Source organism: Crocodylus siamensis, chromosome 3 (assembly GCF_052110815.1).
Source record: "Crocodylus siamensis isolate JL-2025a chromosome 3, ASM5211081v1, whole genome shotgun sequence".
Lineage (NCBI taxonomy): Eukaryota > Metazoa > Chordata > Crocodylia > Crocodylidae > Crocodylus > Crocodylus siamensis.
In genome coordinates, this window is record NC_143397.1 from 65,638,440 (window position 1) to 65,658,520 (window position 20,081).

Sequence of the window (20,081 nt, forward strand, 5' to 3'; positions counted from 1 at the left end):
TATTCCTCCAGTTGTTCCTCCTGTTACCTACTGCACAAGTAAACCAAGGTTTGCAGGTATATAATAAGCATAGTAGAATTTATGAGTATAGTAAATCCCTTTGGCTGTTACCACTTATTGTCAGAGCAGCAGCTGAGAGGTAAAATGTGTTGGCTTGTAAGACAGGGTGTATGTTGATGATTTAAATTATCTGCTATTGCTGCTATGTATGTTGTTAGCACTTGTTTCCACAAGACTATAACATGAAGGAAGTAGTAGCTCCCTGTATTTTGAACTCATCTGGAATTTATTTTTATATGACATTTTCTCTGTATCTTGCTTGGTCTTTTGCTATCTCTGTGACTCTTTAGTGACTTTTGCTTAACAATTATAGGAAACTGGGTAAAATGAATCTATACAGGTGATAATTAGTTAGTGCACTAGGGAGAGCTTAAAGCAGTTAGCAGCCATTCTTTGTGGAGAGCTTTTCAGCTGAAAGGCATTAAATTGCTGAAAATCTCAATTGCACTGCACCAAAGGCTGGCAGCAGAATCAGTCTACTTTGATTTACAGAAATCATTCTCTGGAGGGCTGGCATAAGGGCAGTGAAAGAATATTTGCTATATGAGACAAATCTAGGTCTATTTCAGAACAGGAAAGAGGTAATTGTCCATGGCACATTGAAGGAGTTTTTCATTGCTGTTTTTAAGAAGATGATTTGTGGCTGTGGGCTGCTTGAAATTGTGGGACAGTTGTCTGGATCATTAGGGACAATTGTTTGCTTACGAACACAGCAGACTGGACTTCATGGCCCAGGAGGTCCCTTCCAGTCTTGTGTTCGTATGATTCTAGATGAATGACCCAAAGGTGCCAAACCTAGCACTATCTCCATCTTTTTTCCAGTTAGTTAATAAAACAATACAGCAGCTCCCCCTGCACCAGCATTAAGGCATGATGGGATCTGGTGCCCAATTCCACAATCATTCCTCCTGCCATGTACGTGTGGCATGGCAGGATGTGTGGTTGTTGAGGCTGTGCTTCAGATGCAATTGTACTTTTCTTTTCAGTGTCTGTCAGTGGCTTTAGGATGTCTTCCTTTTTGATTCTAGATCAATCTGCTGTCTCTCATGGTCCCCTGCATGTCATTTCTTCCTCCTTTTCTACCAGAACTGGCTCTTTTTTTTCTCTCTCTTGTTGCTACCTTATGTTTTTCTTTGCTTTTCCACAGTTCCTCAGCTCTTCCTCATCAACTAGCTCATTATAGATTTCTTCTGCCTTGTTCTTGTGGTCACATTCTTTTGTGGATGATCTAGGAGTCTCTTCTTCAGATCCTTTTTTTTTTTTTTTTTTAAATGTCTGCAAATACTTGAAGTAGCTGTGCAGTCTTTTCTGTTCTCTCCTCCTCTTTCAAATCTACATCTGAATTCTATCATTGTCCCCAGCTTCAGCTCAACCTCTCAGTCATCTTCCATGAATTCTAGCGAGGAACAGTTCAGATGTAAATGGATTCTGTTGAATATCCACTGAAAGATTATGAATTCTGCATGCAGTCATTTTTGTTGTTTCATATCTTGCTTTGATTACTTGTAGCACTGTCTTTGTAGCCATTAGAGTCGTCTCTTCCCAGTTCTTTTTATAAAGCAAAAGGACAACCTTGCCCCTGTTTGCTGTTTTGTTTGCTGGATATCGCTTGCCTTGGTTTACCACTGTTATTTTTCTTTATATAAGCTTCTAAAACATACAATATTCACAGTATTGGACAGCTGCAAGGAAATTTTCCTTGTATTTTGCAAATTAGTTAGCAATATTGCTGACTCGGGGCTGTCCAATTAGCAGGCATGAGCTGTATCCTGCATGCAAGGGGTTAATGTGTGGTGCTCAAGCACTTGCCTAGCTGCCACTCCTTTTCCTCTCCCCCTCTCGTGAGGAGGAGACTCAGGCCTGTGGGGCAGTGCATGGTAGGTGGGGGTCCAGTGAGTTTGCTGCTGGCATAGTGGTGGCAGCACAGGGAGGGAGGAGTTGCACACCACCCATGTGGCGGTGATTGCAGGCTGCACACAGCAGGCATCTTGGGCAGCTTGTGCAGCATACAGGCCTTATGGCATGCAGCTTGCATGTTGTATGGCCCAGTGTCCATTAGTAGTGTAGTGTGGGCCCTAGCTTCTCTGAAGCTGGACAGCCTTGTTCTAACTGTGGTTTGACAGCTTGGCTTACCATATGGAAGAAGCAGTATTCTATAATTTGCACTCCTAACTTCTCTGCTCAGTGCAGCAGTATTAAATAGGACACCAGAGCAAACAAAATCTGGCACTGTGGAGCCAGTTAATTTCATTTGAGCTTGGAAAATCCAAATGTACACCAGCATATACCAGTGTACAGTCTTAAAATGCAAACTGAATTAAGGAATGAACAGCATTTTAACTGTTTTCAGGATTTCTTCCCCTCCCTATCCCCTCTTCTTTCTGTATCATCCCTTTATTTTTGGGGATGGGAACAGTTAAGTAGCATTGCACAGCTTCCCTGGTCTACCACTTGCAAATTAACACAAGTGGCTGGCTGGCTGGCTAATGTGTGCCAGTGTGTCAGCAGCATTGTCAACACAAGTGTTCAAAAACGAATGTTGTGTTCATTATGTGCTTTTATTTAGCGACTAGGTTTTAAAGCATTTTCTCCACAATCAGAATTGTCATTTAAGAAAAAAACTTGAGAATCTTGCTTCACTTCAAGAGTTGCAGCTCATAGAAGCCATTCAATATAGTGAGTAAATTACTAGAGTTGGCAGCCCCCCCGCCCCGGGCTCCCTGATTATTCTTGTATGTTTTCCTTTGGTGTTACTGTGGCACCATTGGATGTGATGGGGACAGATTTCTTTTGGATTAGACTATCATTTTAATTATTCAGGGACTCCTTCAGGTTTGGGAAAGAGCCAAAAGAATTGGGTTGCTGTAGAATTTTCCTTATCGCCTTATTTGGTGGTGCATTTGTGGGAGATGTGTAGTATTGTTGTACTTTCTTATACACAGCTTGCAGAATATGATTATATATAGATTGTAGCCATATTGCTGCTGATGTTTGACTGACTGACGCTGTTCAACAAGGTCTCCTATCCAACAAGAGTCAAGCTGCTTTGGATGTTTTAATGATATGGCTTTCTTCATGTCTAAAATTGAAAGCACTCATATTATGTTTAGAGGTTAATTATAGATGTTAATATGCTTAAGTGCTTGTCCAAAGGACAAATGTGCAGCATCCATGAGACAGTTTAGATCAGAGTATTTTCAAATGACATTGGCTTGACAAAGGCATAATAAGAGCAGCCTCTGCTCCACCACAGCCCAAGAATGAAGGGCAGAAATTGTGTTAGTCATTAAGAAAGCATTGGGGTATGTAGAAGTTTGCACAGCTTTTTGACTAGTTAATGATAATGCTGTCTTTCCTGACTCTCCTGCATTTGCTATCGTATCCATTTCCATTTGAATGTATTAAAGTGGTGCCCTCATCTGAACACTTATTTTTCAAAGAGCATAAAATGATTTTGCACAAATAATGTACTCATCTCTTGCAATTTATGGTTATAGCTTGTCATTTTTTCATGATTTGTACAAAAAGGCATAGGAACCTGCTAATATACATCATAGAGGATATCAATACACAAAATGCCAAGTATTTCAGCAATTAAGTTATATCTGAGATCTTTTCTTCAGCAAAGCTTTGGCTGTATGATTTGAAAAGAAGAAACTCACAAAAGAAAAAACTTACACTAGAAAGAAAAAGTAGCAAAAAAATGAGTTCTGCATCAGCAGATGAAACAAAATCTGTTGTAAAGAAGGTAAAATCTATCACAGCTGTTTATCTTTGTTTCTTGTATGTGACACATTTTTGCTATGCAAGTGATCTATCTGTTGTCTAATGATGTCACATTTGGACTTGTTTTATATCGTCTGTTGTTCCATTATAAAAAAATATGTATATTAGAATGCTGAAGAGACACAGACAAAATAAGTAGAAAAACATCATTGACTTTGATCTAAGTGTTGTGTCTCTCTTTGTTTTTCATTTGTTATTTGTATTAAAAAACCAAAGATGTCACACAGGATGGAACAGCAAGATTGGTAAATATTGAAACTGTTGATTGCATGAGGTGTTTCTTGAATGTTTGTTCTACAGTTTTCTTGTAGAATGCTTAACTGTTGTGTATTTAAATTGATAGTTGTATAATATGCACATCTGTGATGTGATGGTAATTTAATGGCATAGCAATTATTCTTCCAGTTTTGCTGATGGGAATACAGAGACATCAAAGAATGCATTTTGACTAAGATCACAGAAAAAGTATGTGGCGCATACCAGGAAAGGAATTTAGACCTTGCCTCTGGATAACAGTGAACCAACTCCTCCTTCTGTTTACTCTCACCCTCATCAATGCAGTAGTCAAACAGCATCCCAGTATTGTACACAAAAACAAAGCCAACAAAATTTTCTACTTTTTTTTCATATGTAGAGATGATTTATTTCTGGGCTGTCCAACTTCTAAGAAGCCAGGGACCATACCAGTGGGATCTGTATGTCTGGGGAAGGGGTGGCAATTGGGTTGGGTGCACTAGTGAAGGACAGGGGCCTGACAGCCTGCAGGTGGGCACTGTGTGCATGGGCGGGGCAAGGGGCACAGGCTCTACAGGTTGCACACTGGGTGGGTGGATGCACTATGTACAGGTGGGAGAGCAGGACCCCCCCCTACCACAACACATGCACACAGCACCAACACCAGACCACAACCCTATGCACTGTAACTGGGGTTAGTGTGAATTGGGTCCACAGACAGGCTGCCCATGCTGCATGCAACATACATAGCTGATCTGGGGCACATATTGCATGTGGCACCTGCTCCAGACAAGTCCCTCAGCTCTGGATCTTGGGGTGGTTATGAATCAGCCCATAGATCAGCCCTGCAAACTACATTCAACCTGCAGGGCTGGTCTGACACCACATGTAGTACATGCCCCAAACTGGCCCCACATATTGCATGTAGCGTGTGCTCCAGACCAGCCTTGTGTGCCACATGCGGGGCTGATGCATGCTGCATAATGCCTGAGGTTGGAACCAACCTGTATGGATGGCTTGTAGATCCAACCCTGCCTGTAGACTGATGGTACTAGATTTAGAACCCAGATGCCTTGTTCTGGGGGGACCCAAAACCCTCCAACTGACAACAACCTTTCCATTCAATAATAGGCAAATTTATTGCTACGCAGTGGTAACAGAAAAAAAAATAATACAAGCAATTCTATAACTACCAATCCCAGGGCTGTCATCAGAGCTGAGATGCATCTGGCCAGAACACAAGCTTCACTTTGAGGTTCTCTCTCAAATGTCAAATGTCAGCAGCCTGAAGGTTGAAGGCTGAGCACCCCCCGCCCCCGTGGAGGGGATGAGATGGGCTGGTGGTATGTCCTTTGTCCATGTGCCTTGAGTTCCCCTCTGGGCGGGGGGAGACTCCTCTTGCAGGTCCTTTGTTGCTTTGAAGTCTTGGCTTTTGTATTTTTTTCCTCTCCTGATGATTCTTTATCCATGGCTATCACGGGTTAGCCTGTCTACAGTAGTCACACTGTCCCTGTTCTGTCCTGTCAGCATAGTCCTTTGTTTCACAAGTCCATCACATGCACAGATCCTAATTTGGGCTTTCCAGGCCTTCTCTTAATTTAATTTGTTTTCCCAAAATTGGAACGCTCAGACCCCCCACTTCTTTGGGCCTTGTGAACTGGTGTCACCTTCTCACATAATGGAACAGTGTGGTATATGCCCACAATTTCCCAGGCTATGTGTATATCTGTTGGCCTTATTGTGTTAGACACCCTGCCTGTCTTGAAATCTGTGAGAACAGTGTGTGTGACAACTAGGCCTTTAAAAATCAACCCTTGCTGCTGTCTGGAACCATTATTCTAATACATATTTGTTGACCTACAAATCAAATCCCAAAAGCAAACCCCTGAATACCATTTTATAGCCATCACACACCTGCCCCAAACCCCTTACCTGGTGTGGGGTGGGGAAGGTGTCTATATAAAATAGAAATAAGATGAGAGATACAGACTGTCTCTTCAATGGTGAGGGCAGTGTAGGAGGAGGCCTCTCTGCCTATGCGTTCATGTATTCACAAACGATTCTAGTATCTTGTTCATTGCTATACAGTCTGGGTGCTTACCATTAGTGAATTAATCAACCTACTAAGCCAGTGGTGTCACACTCATCCAGCCTCACAAGCCAGATGAGCATTCCCCTGAGCTAGTCTGTATGTTGGACTGGGACTGACCTCCCACCACCACCACTTGCCCCAGGGTGCTGGGTCCAGCACCTGCACTGCACATATCACTTACCAGGTAGCTGCAGATAGCATGTGGGCTGGATCCAGTGCTGCAAGTAGCACAAGAGGGTCAGTCTGGGGCACTGCAAGCAGCCTGAGCTGCAGATTCCCTGTTCTGCATACAGGGCCAGGCCAACCTTGTAGGCAGCACACACCATGCCATATAGTACCACGTTTCCCCCCCCCCCGCCCCCCCATTTGTCTCCTGGAGCAGTAGGATGTACAGTGGAGTGTGGTGTTGTGTCTTGGATTTTTTTGTATCGGATGATATGACACTTGATTCCCTGAGTGACAGTGATTGGATGCGTGGATGTGCAGCATCTTGGAAGATGGATGCAATGGCTGGGCCAGCTGCAGAATTTTTTTTCCATTTTGTTGGAGTTGCCCATAGAATCAGAAAATTAGAGTTGGAAGGGACCTCAGATGGTCATCTAGTCCAACCTCCATTCAGCTGGCATTCAGTAGGTTATGTGGATCTTTGTTGCATATATTTGAGGAATTATCCCATGATGTATCATGTGGTTTAATGAGATATTTAGAAATAAATTCTTTGCTCTGATGCAACTTGTATTACTTTTAGGCAGCAGAAATAGTTAGATTTTCCACCCTGCTCATAAAACAGGCTGTATACAGTCAAAAGTACTCCTTCCTGGGAATTCAGCTTCATTGGTATCCAAAATAAAATCCAGGCACTGACCTCATTTTTACTTCCCCCTGAAGCTTGGTTTGTTCCTAAAGTTTCCCCCCACAGGCTCTCTCCATTCCCATCACCCTTGCCAAAGGCAGCCCCTCCTGATAGAAGCTAGCTGAATTGTGACTCAGAATACCACTAGAAGTCCATGCATGTTTTGAAGCACCTCATAACTGAAGGCCTATATAGAAAAGTCCAGTTATTTTGTTACAGTGTAATAGGCAGGCTACCTGCAGAAAACTACTGCCGTGATGTTGTGAATTGTGTATGGCTGCATTACAAAGGGTAGAATTTGGCAATTTAAATATTTTATCTTTTTGTAGTTCATCAAGTTTGTTGCTATTAATACATGGTTTTGTTTGCTGTAAAAGTTTCAAATCGTTTCAACACCATTTTCATATTTCATTGTTTGTCTTGCCATTTCCTAAGGAAATATTTTTAACAAGTTAAATGTAACACTGTAGCATCGCTTACTTGGTCTTCAGCTCAAATTGGCTGTGAAAATTAGCTCTCATAGAATTTGCCAGCTATTACCAATTTCAGTCTGAAGACTGAAGTAAATAAAGCTCATTTAGGAAAATGTAGTTTCAAGAAAATACATGTAAACAAATGCATACTCTTGGATAAAAGAGTGTTTTGCTGTTGATCGTACAAGCTTTTGTACTCACGGGGAAGCTGAGTTTAATGTTCTTTCCTTCAGAACACTTACACTGTGGTCAGATCTGTCATGTTTCAAATCGTTCTATTCACTTTCATCTAAACTGGTTCTTTTATACCTCCTTGCTTGGCATTAAACATTAAGATCTACCACTGTCTTGAAGCAGTCATCTAGGCAAGGAAAGAAGGTAGTTCCTTCTAATAGTTTTTCTGGGCTTTTTTTTTTTCTTTAGCTGTTTCTTCTCTGCTCACTCCATTATTTTTATTTTTGCTAGCTCGGGGTGGCCTTGCCTTGAAGCCATGCTTGGTAATCTGCACTGAAACATCTCAGTTTTCTTTTGTAAATATTTAATGTATATGGAACAGTGTGAAAGTTATACTTATGGCCAACTTATTAGCGGAGCACAGGTAGCCACCAGAGAGCATGCATTTGGCTTCTTTAGGTGAGTGTAAAATGTCCTGAGTCATTGTACTTTTCTAACACAAAGTTATTGGCAGGCAAGGTTCTTTGGATAGATGTGTTATCTTTTATTAGACCAGCTAAATAGTGTGTATGTGGGGGGGAGTTCTTTGCATACTTGCAGGCACAAATGCCCTTCTTCAGGCAGAGTGAGACTCTGGTGGTGTTGTGTTCTCCAAGGTAGAAGAGAAGCCAATTTGTAACACGCAGGTCTGTGAAATTGCAAATCAGTGGTACTTTGGAAGACAATAGGTAGAGACAGAAGGGGAGGGGTGGGCAAGAAAGGGAAATGTGTGAAGGACTGTAACTGGTCAGCTGCAGGCAGGTTACCTGGGGTTATCATATGTCAGGCAGGTTGTAACGTGTCATAAATCCAATGTCTATATTAAGTTCATGATTTTTTGTATTTAGTAGATTTAGATTTAGGAAGTGAAGTTCATGGGCTTGTCTAAGAAAGATGTTTTGTAAATTCCCTTTGAGGATTAGAACTGAGAGATTGGAGAGGGAGCGTTTATGTTGTGAAAAGTGGGCACCCACAGGTAATTGGATATTTTTGTCTTTGGATTTTTGGTGAGTGTTCACTGTGGTACATAGTTGTTTAGTTTCTCCTACATATTTTCCATCAGGGCATTTAGTGCACTGGATGAGATACACGGCCTTGTCCAGAAATGTAATTAAGATCTAGGAATGGTGATGGTTCTGTTGTGGAATGTCATTATTGTGGGACTGGTGGCAAAGTGTTTGCAGGTATAATATTTCTTGTTCTGGCATGGTCTGGATCCATTTGGTGTGGCTTGAGCCATAGGAAGTTTGCGTCTGTGATGAGGTTAGCAAGGTTTTGGTGCTTGTTTAAAGGCTAGGATGAATGGTTCTGGAAAGCTCTCTAAGAATTGGGTCTTTTTCTAGTATGGGTTGCAATTATTTGAGGATTTTCCATATAGGTTCCAGGATAGGATGGTATGTCATAACTAATGGTGTGTGATTTGTGGAGATTTTCTTTTTGTATTGCAGCAATTCTTTGCATGGGATCCGACTGGCTGTTTCAAAAGTGCGATCTACCCCTCTGAGGGACTGTCCTTGTTGGGTGAACGCCCTTTTGAGGTTTGTGAGGTGATGATCTCAGGTATTCTTAGTGCAAATTTGGTGGTATTGGAGAGCTTGCCTGTATATTACAGCTTTTCTGGTGCGTTTGGGGTGATTGCCGGTTCTGTGTAGATGTGTTTGTTGTTCTGAGGCTTTCTTGTATATAGTGGTTTGTTTTTTACCTCTCTGGATATTGATCATAGTATTTAAAAAGGAAATGTTGGTGCTGGAGTATTCAAGAGAGAGTCTGATGGAGGGGTGATGATGGCTGGATGTGTGATGGAAATCAATTGGAGATGGCAGGTTTTCAGTCCAAATGATGACTAGGTCATCTATATCTCTTGGTTATAGCATAAGTTTGGTGCAGTTCTTGAGGAATTCTTTTTCTAGGTGGGCCATAAAAAGGTTGGCATATTGTGGGGCCATTTTGGTGCCTGTAGCTGTGCCCATGGTCTGGAAGAAGTGTGTTGGTTGTTGAAACTGAAATTGTTGTGTATGGAGATGAAGTGTATAAGTTCAGCAATACTGTGGTCTGTACTCTGAGTTGTAATCTTGCTCTTGTAGACATGTAGGCTTGGATGCCATCCTAGTGTGGGATGTTGGTGTATAAGCTGGTAACATCCATAGAGGCTAGGAAGGTATTGCTGGGAAGGTGGTTTGTTTTAAGTTTTTGCATAGTCTGTTGTGTCTGGGATAAAACTCAGTCTTTGGGTGACAAGAGGTTTTAGGATGGATTCGATGAAACCTGATACTTCTTTAGTTAGGGTTCCATGGTTGGAAATTATAGGTCTGCTGTGACTTCCTTGTTTGTGGATTTTAGGGAACATGTAAAAAGTCCCTGGATTGGGTAGTGGTAGGATCAGGGTCTGAAGTTTTTCTTGTAGTTCAGATGAAACTGATGTGAAAGATGGTTTTAATGTGAAAAGGGGAGTTGGACCTTCCTCTAATTTTTCATAGTAGGTGGTGTCAGAGTTCTTTGTTACTGATTGTATGTAAGCAGGAAATTGATTGTATTATTGATGTATGTAAGCAGAACATGTACAGCTAACATACTTGTCTTCAACATCTTGAACTGGGATGGGGCAAAGAAGTGTTATCAAAGGGATTGTGCTCTGTAGAGTGATCTAATGTAGCCTGTAAATTACTGTTCAGTTTCTCTTGAATGAGTATTCAGGCCAGAGCTAAATATATCCTATTTAAAATCTGTACATATGCACTAAGCAGAACACTATCCATATTATTTTCCTTTCTCTGTTCCTTCCATTGTCATAGTCTTGCTGTTTTGCAGTTTATCCAATCTTCCAGATAATGAATTGATTTTGCTTCATGAGTTTCAATTCTACATCCTCTAAGTCACTTTTAAGTATCCTTAAATAAAATGAGAGAATAAAAGCAAAATGAAAGTAAGGGTGTGGGGTATTTTGTGCTGGCATTTATCAACATAGTCCCAATTTGAGGTTGTTGATTAGGGCTTAATTATCCATTTAAGATGTCTGACCTACTCTTAGACCAGGTACAGATGTTCAAAAAGCCCAAGGTGGAATCAATCTAAGTCACATGCTTTAAGCACCCTGGGTTAGGTCGGTAGTGAACTTGACATGTTTGACCTTTGGTGGAAGAGTGAGGGGGACATACAGGCTGCCTGCACTGAGCAAGGCCAGCAGGTTGGGGGTGCTTCTGCACACCTCCCAGTGGGCTCCCAAGGCTCCTGGAGACTGAGCTCATCCAAGAGCAGCTGGCTGGATGGGCCACCCCTATTGGTTGCCAGGCACAACTGAACAGCCCTCCCCCACCTCCCCCAGGCAGCATCAGCAATGGGCATGCTGGCACATACTGGAGGCCAGCCTGCTCAGCCATGCTTTGCCTGGTTCTACTCCCTGGGCCTGTACCTACACATGGAGGTATGAGGGTCCTCAGGTGGGCTTCTACACACTCACCCAGGAACCTCCATGCCTCCACAAGCTGGTGCAGCCCCAAGGAGCAGGACCTGGCTGCTGGGTTCAGTTAAGCATCCCTCATCTCCCTCTTCCCCCCTGCACTCTCAGCAGCATGAGCCACTGTGACAATTCGGCTCTATGAGGGCTCAGGGGCAAGACCAGCTGGGCGCTTGGCAAGAGCAGCTGAGCGTGGGCCGACTGCTAGTGTGCCTCCCTTGTGAGGTGGGGTAGTGGGGGGCTGCAAAGTGCTGGATGAAATAGATCAAACTTGAGTCAGTACAGAATCTGGTACAGAAGTTTGATGGATCAGGCTAACCTGAATCACTTAAGTCTGACACCACATCAATCCAGTTCTGCCTCAGACCTTAATTCATACTTTCATAGTTCGTAGGGTCGGAAGGGACCTGAGCAGATCATCAAGTCTGACCCCCTACCATGGCAGGAAAGAGTACTGGGGTCAAACGACCCTCAGCAAAGTGTTCATCCAGCCTCCTCTTAAAGACCCCCAGGGTAGGAGCCAGCACCACTTCTCTTGGAAGTTGGTTCCAGATCCTAGCCGCCCTGACAGTGAAGTAGCGCCTCCTGATATCTAGCCTGAATCTACTGTCTGCCAGCTTGTGACTGTTATTCCTAGTCACTCCTGGTAGTGCTTGGGGGAACAGGGACTCCCCCAATGTCTGCTGGTCCCCTCTGACTAATTTGTAACGGGCTGTTAGATCCCCCCTCAGCCTTCCCTTGTGGAGGTTGAATAGGTTCAGGTCCCATAGCCTGTCCCCTTAGGGCCTGCCCTGCTGTCCCCTGATCATGCGAGTGGCCCTCCTCTGGACCCTCTCCATGCTGTCCGCATCCCTCCTGAGGTGCGGTGCCCAGAACTGGATGCAGTACTCCAGCTGCAGCCTGACCAGTGCCACATAGAGGGGGAGTATCACCTCCTTGGATCTGCTTGAGATGCATCTGTGGATGCATGACAAGGTGTGGTTGGCCTTCCTGACTGTATCCCCACACTGCCAGCCCATGTTCATCTTGGCATCAATGATGACTCCAAGATCCTTTTCTGCCTCTGAATTGACGAGAAGGGTGTTCCCCAGCCTGTAGGTATGGTGCTGGCTCTTCCTCCCCAGTTGCAGCACCTTGCACTTGTCAGTGTTGAATCCCATCCTATTCTCATCCGCCCACCCCTGTAACCTGTCTAGGTCTGATTGTAGCCTATTCCTTTCTTCTAGCATGCCTGCATCACCCCACATCTTAGTGTCATCAGCAAATTTGAACAGGGTGCTTTTTACCCCTCGTCCAAGTCACTGATGAAGATGTTGAACAGTGCGGGCCCGAGGACCGAGCCCTGTGGAACCCCACTGCCCACATCCCTCCAGGTCAAAAATGACCCATCCACCACCACTCTCTAGGTGTGGCCCTCCAGCCAGTTGGCGACCCATTTGACTGTGTAGGTGTCGACATCACAGTCCCCCAGTTTTTTAATGAGAACAGGGTGAGAGACCGTGTCGAAGGCCTTCCGAAAGTCCAGGAAGACTCTGTCCACTGCTACCCCTGCATCTAAGGATTTGGTGATCTGATCATAGAAGGCCACCAGGTTGGCCTGACAGGACCTGCCTCTAATGAACCTGTGTTGGTTGCCCCAAGCATAATCTCCCCTGCTGGCCCCTTGTGGACATGTGCCAGAATAATTCTCTCAAAAAACTTACCCAGAATTGAAGTAAGACTAACTGACCTATAGTTTCCCGGGTCCTCCTTCCTCCCCTTTTTGAAGATGGGAACCACATTGGCCCTCTTCCAGTCCTCTGGCACCACACCAGAGCACCATGAGTACTTGTAAAGCTGTGCTGGGGGTCCCACAATGACCTCAGCTAATTCCCTCAGTACTCTGGGGTGGAGATCATCCGGACCAGCTGATTTGAATACATATAGTCCCTCCAGAAGTGCCCTAACTAGTTCTTCACTAACCCTTGGCCTAGGTACACCTCCCCTTGGGTCTAAGGGGGGCCCAGAGGCGGGGTGACTGTTCTGTTCCCCGCTCAGGAAAATGGAGGCAAAGAATTCATTAAATAGGTTAGCTTTGTCATCTGGTGTGACAACCAAATTTCCTAGCGTGTCTTGCAGGGGCCCCACGTTACCCGGAACCTTCTTTTTGCCCCCTACATATTTAACAAAGGACTTCCTGTTGTCCTTGATCCAGGAAGCTAGTCCCAGTTCCATCTCTGCCTTGGTCTTCCTGACTGCCCTCCTGCATCCCCGAGCAACTGCGGTATAGTCCTCCCTAGTGATGACCTCTCCCTTCCATTGGGTGTGCGCCTCCCTTTTAGCTAGGAGACATTTCCAGATGCTTTGGTGAGCCGTGGGGGCTTTTGCGCCCTCCTGCCCCCTTTGATCTGTGTTGGGATTACTTCCCTTTGGGCTTGGAGGATCGTCTCCTTAAGGAGCAACCACTCTCCTTGGACACCTGGCTCCCCTCTCCTCCGGGACCTCAGTGCTTCCCCGACTATTCTTCTTAGCTTATTGAAGTCTGTCCTCCTGAAATCTAGGGCTGCTGCCTTGCTGCAGGCCTTTACCACCTTGCACTGGATGGTGGATTCCAGCAGGTGATGATCGCTGTTGCCCAGGTGGTTGACCACGCGCAGCCCCCTCACCAGGTTGTCACCCGTGGCCAGCACGAGGTCCAACAAGGCGTCTCCCCTGGTGGCGCTGTGCACCTCCTGGGTCAGATGGAGGTCCTGCACTCTGGCTAGGTTCCCAACAAGGCGTCTCCCCTGGTGGCGCTGTGCACCTCCTGGGTCAGATGGAGGTCCTGCACTCTGGCTAGGAACCTACGTGAGCGGTCAGACCTGGTTGACCGCTCCTCCCAGCAGATGTCTGGAAAGTTCAGGTCACCCATGATGACAATGTCCTTTGACCTAACTACCTCCGTGAACTGACTTAAGAATTCCTGGTCTAGCTGTTTCCCTTGGTTGGGTGGTCTGTAGTAGACCCCCACCATTAAGTCTCTTTCCCCTCAACTGCCTTGTATTCTAACCCAGAGCATTTTAGACTGCCTTTCCTCTGACTCTTTGCTAATTGATGAGGATGTGTATTCCTCCTTAATGTAATGTAGAGCGCCACATCCCCACCTTTCCTCCCTGTCCTGTCCCTCCTGTACAGCCAATAGCCTTTGATATTCACCGCCCAGTCATGCGTTGGGTCCCACCATGTTTCAGTGAGCCCCACTGTCTGGGTTGGTGTCAGCTAGCAGGAGGGTAAGTTCCTCTTGCTTGTTTCCCATACTATGAGTGTTTGTGTAGAGGCATTTGAGGCCTCCTGAGGATGTGTGCACTGGCCCCCTACTTTCAGCATTGCCCTGGCCCCTGTTGCTTACCTGTGTATATGTTCTGCTCATCGGCCTAGGCTGGGCTGTACTTGCGGGTGTTGCTTGGTTTGGCAGTCCAATGATTCCTCTGCCCTTGTCTTCCCCTTCTCCCAACCAGCCTAGTTTAAAACCCACCGGAGGAGGTCTGTCAACCTAGAAGAAAACACACGCTTACCTTTAGGGGAAAAGTGGAGCCCATCCCATCCAAGCATGTCTCTTGTGATGTGCGGGTTGTGGTTGGGGAAGCCAAAGCCCGTCTCAAGACACCATTCCCGAAGCTGCCAGTTGGTCTCTGCAATGCACGTCTCGTGCTGTCCTCCACGTCCGCTCACTAGTAGGACAGAAGAGAGAACCACCTGTGCACCTACCTTCTTCAGCACACCCCCCAGAGCGTGGAAGTCCACCATCAGGTGATCAGGGTTTCTGGCCGCATCATTATTTCCCACATGGATTAGGACCATGGGGTAGTAATTAGTGGACTGGATCATCCCTTTCAAGTCTTGAATCTTTGCTCCAGGTAGGCAGTAGACCTCGCGTGTTGAGGGGTCCTGGCGACAGATGGGGGCCTCCGTACCTCTCAGGATGGAGTCGCCTATGACGATCACTTGACGCTTTTTCCTCCAGGACTGCTTAGCTTCTTTGGCCTGCTCAGAGCATGGAGAGTGTGGAGTTGCCTCCTCTCTGGTTGCCTCCTCTCCTTCCTTCTCCTCCAGAGTTGCCAGGACCTGTTCCCCAGCTGGACTGGAGGAAGTGGTACTGTTGTGTTGCGAGCCCTGTTTCTGGAGGTGACTGTCTGCCACTCTGCAGTGGATGGCACTTCCCGAGGTGCTTCTTCCTTGGGTGTGTGGCCCTGCAGGGAAAGGAAATAGGTGTCAATTTCATCCTCCATCTCCCTGATTCCCCTCAGCCTGCTAACCTCCACCTGGAGCTCTCTCACCTGAGCCTCCAGGTGGTTATTTCAGATAATTTCACAATACCTACCACCTATTGCCACTAATTCTGGATAACTGAATTTTAAATGTTGACAAATTCATTTTATAGTCAGAATTGCATCAGAAATAATGAGAGAAAAATGAAAGAGGTAAACATTGCCAATTCATAATATGTGGACTTAAAAATAAGTGGGGAATTTATACCCTTCCTTTCCTGCTATCCCTTCTAAAGTCAATACAGACACAGCTTTCCCTGTACAACATATGCCCTCTCTCACTCCATTTTTTTATGTATCCATCCATCATATATTTTTATAGAAAAATAAATATATGATCTCTAAAGGAAGGCTTAAGAAAGCAATCATTTCTATAATGAAGCAAGTTACTTTTTAAGTCTAAAAATATGGTGCTGTACCACACTGCATTAGCTGATAATTGTATTTTTAAAATCATATTTAGAGGTTCAATTACCATAATTCTGAAAAGTGTTCTTAAATAAACATTTGCTTAAAAACCCAAATCTGGAGTGTTGTACATCTAGGAAGAGGTAGATTTCTTCTCCTGCTAGATCTCTATGCCAACACTTTGAGTGTACACAACTAATAATCATAAAGAAGACTACTGTATCCCACAGCAACTTCTTCATGAGTGCATAAGTATCTGCCTAGAGAAGGGGCAATTGCTGGTGAAGCAATCTCTTCAGATCATAATCAAGGGAAGAATAAGAGAAAGTCTGTAAATTCTTGCTGTGTTCTTCTGTTGACTCATTCCCTGTATGTGAATATACTCCATTTTAGTAGGGTCTGTCAATACCGAAATATCTCAAGACAAGGGGTGGTTCTAATACAGAACATATTGAATATAGGCAGAACTTGAGATCAGCTTTATTTAGGGAAATGCAGGCGTGTGGATAGAATGGGGGTATTTTTCATATGTAAATTGATTTCTAATTTACACCCATTAAGCTCACAGGATTTTTCCCATATTGTAAAAAAGCTGTGCTAAAGCAGTTTGGGATTCTTGTAGATAAGTGACTTTTCAGAGGATACTTCTCTGTGTTCTTAGGTAGAGGATATCTTTTAGTGTGTTTCATTGGGTTATAATAGTTTGAATGTTTAATCAAATGCTTTGATGCCTCAAGTTGAATGGCGTTGAGTGTATGCATTTCTCAAAGTTAAGTTACAAGAATTATGAAGGTAAAGTGGATGGGCTGCTTTTTTAAAATCAGGAATGATTATCACAAACTCTTCCATAATCAGAAGATGAGAATAGAAGAAAAAAAAATCTTGGTTTTATTTTCAAAATATGTCTGCACTACTGCTTAGTTTTTGTTTGGATTTTAAAAATTGAATTTTTTTTTTTTAATTTGTCCCCCCCTGTTGTTTCTATGTTTTGATTTTGACATTTCATTGTTTGAAATGGTGGGTGCATCTACACAAGACATTTACTGGGGATTGACTAATGAGCTCTGCAGTAAACATCTCACACATCTACATGAGTGCTATAAGTAAATATGAGTAAATGCAAGTACTATCCTGCACAGAGTCCTTCATTACTCTGCAACACCACACATGTAGAAGCTGATGCAGCTGGCTGGGGCATGAGGGTGCTTCAGTGGGGCTGACTACTGGCTGACTCTGCACTGGAGCACCCTCATGCACTAGCCAGCCCTTCTGTGGCATATTGAGCTGGGTTGGAGCAGCCCTGGGCTGGCAGGCTGACACCCCTGGGTCCCCTGCCAGCTGAGGCTGCTCCAGCCTGGCTCAGCATGCTGTGGTCTCAAGCACACCTTCAGATGGTGTGGCCAGGACCAATAAACACTGGTGCAATAAGTGCCAGAATTTATTAATTCGTATTTAATACCATGTGTAGATGCACAGTTTTCACGAATTTGGCATATTCTAGTGTGTAGTTTGACCTGAGCTGAAACTCCACTCCTTAGGTAATTTATTTCCCTCAAATTCTTTGTCCAGTTCTATTGTCAAAAGTCTCAGAAAGAGCTCCATATCCCTGTTTGTTTAGTGATCACAGAGGAACTTAGGAAAGCCTGGAGTTTGGGTTGCAAAAGTTTTAACCATACTTCATTGGACTCTTCTAAACTCTGTGTAAAATAGAACAGTGATTCTCAACCTTGTTAGACTCAGAAAAGGCCAGCACTTAGTTTTCACTCCTTCTTTGACTACAGAAAAAAAAGAGACATTCTTTTGCTGCAAAGAATTAAAAATTAAAAAATTAAAAACAGAACAGGTCAGAATGTTTTTAACACTGAATTCTCATTTGAAGTTTATCTTGTGATTCCTCTTTGCACACCTAATTGTTTTAATATTCTATGGCAGCCTTGAATGATCTAAAGGCATCTCTGCATGCCACACCATCACGCTTGAGAATTATTGAATTAGAACAGTGGTTGTCAACCAGGGGTATGTGTACCCCTAGGGGTACTTAAAAAGGTTGTAGGGGGTATGCAGGATTGATAAGGCTGATAAATGCCGTGTGTGTGTGCAGTCATTTTGCAGCACACAGGAGGCCAGGAGTGCAGCCCAGCAGTGTGGACAGCAGCTGGATCCAGCTGGTAAGTCTGTTGTGAGGGAAGGGGTGTGGGGTGGGGGGAAGATTGAGGTCCCAGTGGTGAAGGATGTAGTAGGGACAAGGGCTGCCCAGTCAGGGTGGGGTGCAGGACTGAGCTGTGCATACATGTGGGGGTGGTTCCTGCCAGTACACACACCCCTGGAGGGCATGGGGGACACCCCCAGGTCTGCATGTGGGATGAGGGTGGACTGCCACTGCGGGCTGGGACCAGGGCAGCATTGAGCTGTTCCTGGTGAGGGGCTGAGCTGGGATGTGCTCAGGGCGGGTGGAGGTGGCACTGGGCGGGGGGGGACTACAGCAAATCCTGGGGTGGCTGAAACTCCCCCATAACTCCCCTTTCAGCACCATCACTGCTTGCGCCAAGTGCAGCTCCAGCCCAATGCCGCAGCCCGCAGCAGCAGTCTGCCCTGCCCCACATGCAGATCCAGGGACATGTGCCCTCCTGGAGTGCGTGTAGCAGTGGGAGCTGTGCCCCCTGGACAAGCCACTTGTGGCTCCGTTCCCCACTCTGCCCCAGCTGTGCAGTGCCTGCCCTAGCCCCACTCCCTCCCTCACTCTGGGGGCCTTGGTCTGCCCTCCCCTTAAAAACAAGAAAAAAATTATAAAGGGGTACATGAGCTGAAACTTTGAGACAGAAGGGGTATACTTGTTAAAAAAGGTTGAAAACCTCTGGGTTAGAAGTATTGCCAAGAGCTTCCTACTTGACAGGTTCCCAGGACTTTGCCGTGCAGGCTGAGTGAGAAATGCAGGAAGCTCCTGCTTCTTTGCTACCATTTTTCTTCTGCCTGCATTTAGAAAGCACAGATGAGCATACAACTTGTCTTAGTAAATTGTTGAGCAGCAGTATGAGCTCTTATTTGATCCAAAAAGGTTCATCCAGGCTTAAAAGAAATACAATGTTTTAATTTTACACTTGGGTCCACAAACTTGATAGTGTTTCCTGCCTGCTATTTGAGAGAGCTTTCCTGTAGTAGAGTATACCACATTTCACTGTGATATCATATGAAATAGTAATTTAATCACTACTTGTGTCAGTCAACATGTTTAGAGGATTCAATTTGAAAATGGCATCTGAGTGTTTCCTCTTTAGGTTTCCTTTTCTGTGTATAGTGCTTTTCCCTCAGCACTGTCAGGCTATGTGAAATGTGTGTGACTCCATATATAATGCAATATGACCTTGACCTCCCTCCCCGCCTTCTTTCACTCCTTTTTTTGTGGCCTAAATTGCTGCTGCATTCTTCATGGTTCAAGCCTTGTGTAACGTGAAGTTCAGGATGATTTGTATGAACAGTGGGCCATGCAATTGTGAATATCTCCTGTAACCTAATGTTTAGTGAGTGAAAGCTGCGATGCTGAAAGCTACACTAATCTTGTTAGACAATGGTGATAAAAGATGGCAGAGCTTAAGAAGAGTGGAATGCAATGTGGTTTTTCTTTTTCTTTCTTTTTTTTAAATGAAATTAGGTCACCTGGGTGCCACATGCGAGAGAATGTAAACCTCCCAACTCAAATTGGAGTATAAATGAATTTTTTATTACTTCAGCTTTCAGTGGGGGTTTTTTGTGTACCTGGAGCAGGGAAAAAATTTATGTCACCGGACAAGAAAGGAAAACAACTGAAATCAGATGCCCACGGTGTCAGCTCTTTCTCTGCTTGTCTCTGTTTAAACGTAAGTATGTTTCTGTACAAGATGAAAGTCATATGTACAATCCGTTGTGTGCTGCAAGCCAGGCTGAGCACTCAAGCTTAGGCAGATTGTCAGGGTCAATAGTTGGAGAGAGAACCTCCAAAGAATGCCTTACAGAACTGGGATCTGGTAATTAGTGATAGTTTTCCCTCTTGGTCAGCACTAGTTTCCACTCCTGCTAGGGTTTAGGAAACCGATTAGGAGACCTGTCATTCACATGGGAAGTAAAACCAAGCCCCTGACCACCTGTGTTCATTAAAGGATACATGGAGTTATTTTTGAAACTAGGGTGTTTGTTGCTGTGTCCTTACTAGCTTCCAACTTTGTAAGAGACTCCTGCCTACTCCTAT